Source organism: Gossypium hirsutum, chromosome A08 (genome assembly GCF_007990345.1).
Source record: "Gossypium hirsutum isolate 1008001.06 chromosome A08, Gossypium_hirsutum_v2.1, whole genome shotgun sequence".
In the NCBI taxonomy this organism is placed as follows: Eukaryota; Viridiplantae; Streptophyta; class Magnoliopsida; order Malvales; family Malvaceae; genus Gossypium; species Gossypium hirsutum.
In genome coordinates this window covers 111,158,559-111,161,223 of record NC_053431.1, presented here as the reverse complement: position 1 = coordinate 111,161,223, position 2,665 = coordinate 111,158,559, and the positions used below count along the sequence as shown (strand labels likewise).

General features: G+C 40.3%; 1 long non-coding RNA gene across 1 annotated transcript; it reads left to right on the top strand.

Annotated features, from left to right (window-relative positions):
* Window positions 1-1,145: 1,145 nt before the first annotated feature.
* On the top strand, window positions 1,146-2,307 carry LOC121204503 (uncharacterized). Its single transcript, XR_005899442.1, has 3 exons — window positions 1,146-1,598; window positions 1,735-1,822; window positions 1,927-2,307. It is a non-coding gene; the product is annotated as an uncharacterized lncRNA (long non-coding RNA).
* Window positions 2,308-2,665: the final 358 nt, after the last annotated feature.

Below are 2,665 nucleotides of genomic sequence, written 5' to 3'. Positions count from 1 at the left end.
GGAGCATCGAGCTCAGGATTGCCAAGCTTATTCTATTTAATTGTGTGTTACGAGTTGTATGCGTGCTTGATAAATGTTTCTTTACTTTGGTAATTAGATGTTCTGGGTTGTACTAAGAATTATTTTTAATCAGAGTGTGCAATGGTAGCATAGTGCAATAGTCGGTATTAGACAACTGATAGCTGGATGGAAAATTTCGAGGATGAAATTTTTTTAAGGGGGTAGAGTTGTAACGCCCTAAAAATTGGGCCTAGAAATATTGGGTGTGGAGTCCGAGTTCGGGTAGAAGATGGCCTGAGATAGAATTATTGATGTTTTAACTTTTTACGGGAAATTATTATCAATATTGTCATTAATTATTTAGTGTAGGATCTAAGTGAATTACGATGGATTTATAGTGTGGGAAAAGGCTTGGGTTCGATTCAAGACTCTAGTGAAAAAAAAAATTATGCTACCTTAGGGAATCTGGGCAGAGGCCTTATTAATAAAATGGGTTAAGTTTTAGCATAAACTAGTGCCTGGCTTGGTGGCTAAGCATGCTAGGAGGGTGTGAGAGGTTCCTGGGTTCAAGGCACGGCGCGCGCAAATGGTTTTTTTTTAGTATTCAGGTTGTGGTTAAAATAGGGGTTAACATGAGTTGCGAGCATAATCCAGGACAAGGAGTGCCCGTGGCGCAGTGGGAGCAGCGTGTTGGGCACGCGGAGAGGGCACAGGTTCGAGTCCGTGCGCGGGTGAATTCTATTTTATTTTTTTAAAGCGGGCTAAAACTGATGCAGGTAAGGGTTATAAACTATTGTGGCAGTATCATATCGAAAACAAGGTTGTGACCCAGTGGCCAGCAGCGTGGGGGTGTGCCTGGAGGACCCAGGTTCGAGCTGCTGTACGCGCGAAGGACTCTCTATTTGCTGTATGCGTGAGGGAGAGTAGTAGAGTTGGACCGAAACTCTTCTTAGCAGCATGATGAAGCGGTGGATAAGGCTGTTGATCGGTTAGGAGTTTGAATGGAATTCAAACATGGAATTTGGCCAAAAATTAAGGAGCAAAACATGGAATTTAAGTCAGGAAGGAATTGTGCCGAAATTGTTCTTTTAATTTTAGGCTTTTATGAGTTGTTCCCTACTTGTTCATTACTTCTTCATCAAGAACCAAATCTATCTTCTTCTACTCTTCCCTTCTCTTTTTACTCATCTTTTCTCTCGATTAAAGATAGCCTATTACCCTTAAAAGCCGAAACCCGAATTTCCTTGGAAGCCGATTGTTCCTCTTGGCCGACTCTTTTACCCTCTTTATTCTAATCTTTCAAAAGCCGAAAACCCTCAACTCTCTCATCCATTACCGATTATTTCCTCTTTTTCATAAAACTTCTTTTCATCTCTTTTATATTAAAGCCGAACCTTAACCTCTCATCTGCCGATAATCTCTTTTATTTTGGCAACCCATTCTTCTATTTTCTTCCTAAACCGAATTCAGCATACCTCAGAATAGGTTCTAAAAGCTGAATCATTAGATCTGTTCTCTACTCGTATTTTGGGGATTTGATCTACATCAGATCGAGAATAGGAAGGTACTTGGGAATGTTTCTGGCAAGTGAATCTTCAGTAAGTGCTCAGATCTCATCTCTCTGTTCATTATTTCAGAAAATAAGAAAAGCCGGAAACCCCTATTCACATAGGGTGGCTATTGTTTTGGACTAAAGGGTTTATTGGGTTTATTTATCGTTCTATTATGAGTAAGGTGGAATAAAGGCTGTCGATCAAGGAGCAGTGGGAAGCGAGGACATCGAAACAACTGGATCTAGACTTAGTCATTATTTGCGACAAAGGTAAGCAATCTAAGGCCATTAAGGGTGTTGGCCGATTTTGGTAAGGAAGATATCATTAGTAATCGTATGGTTTTGGATCTAACTTTTTAAGTAATCAATTGTAGGATAGGTACATGGTAGATTTTGGCAAGCGATCGTCGTAAAACAGGTGTGTAAACGACACCCACTAGTAGACTAGATCGGCAAAAGCCGAAATACCGAAAAGTCGAAATTTTGAGAACTTGCGAGCATGCGAGCGCTCATGGGATTGTTTGTATTGATAATTTTGGTAACTTCAACGGTAAGACTGCAAAGTGCGCAATTTCATGCACCTCGGTGAATTTGGGCTTTGATGGGCCGAAATTGGGTAATGGGCAACGAGCCCATTTCGGTAAAAACGTCCGGTAAGTATTCTGAAGACACATTAATAACTATGATGAGCATGAAACCCTAAAAAGACTGATAAAATTACTGAAATACCTCTGTAAGGTAGAATTACTGTAATACCCCTAAAGGGGTAAGTTTAAGATTACGCCCCTCGAGGGTAAATAACTATTCTTACGCTATAATCTGACTGTCTTTTTAAAGCATGCCTTGTTAATTATATATATCCTGCATACATGTCAAACTTCATGGGGTTGGGTTTTGTTATGGAGGAAGAACCTGTTCTGGTGGGTGTGCCACATATTCTGATATAAGTAGTTTTACTGTGGATTATAGTTAGTGCCGCAACTGGTGCTAACACTGTAAATGTAGGGATAGCGTGGGTGATTTATTCCTCACAGGAAGTGTAGGGATGGACAGAGGCAAGTGCAGGGTTAGATGGGGTTATCATGCATTAATTATATGATACTGTTTTGTTAT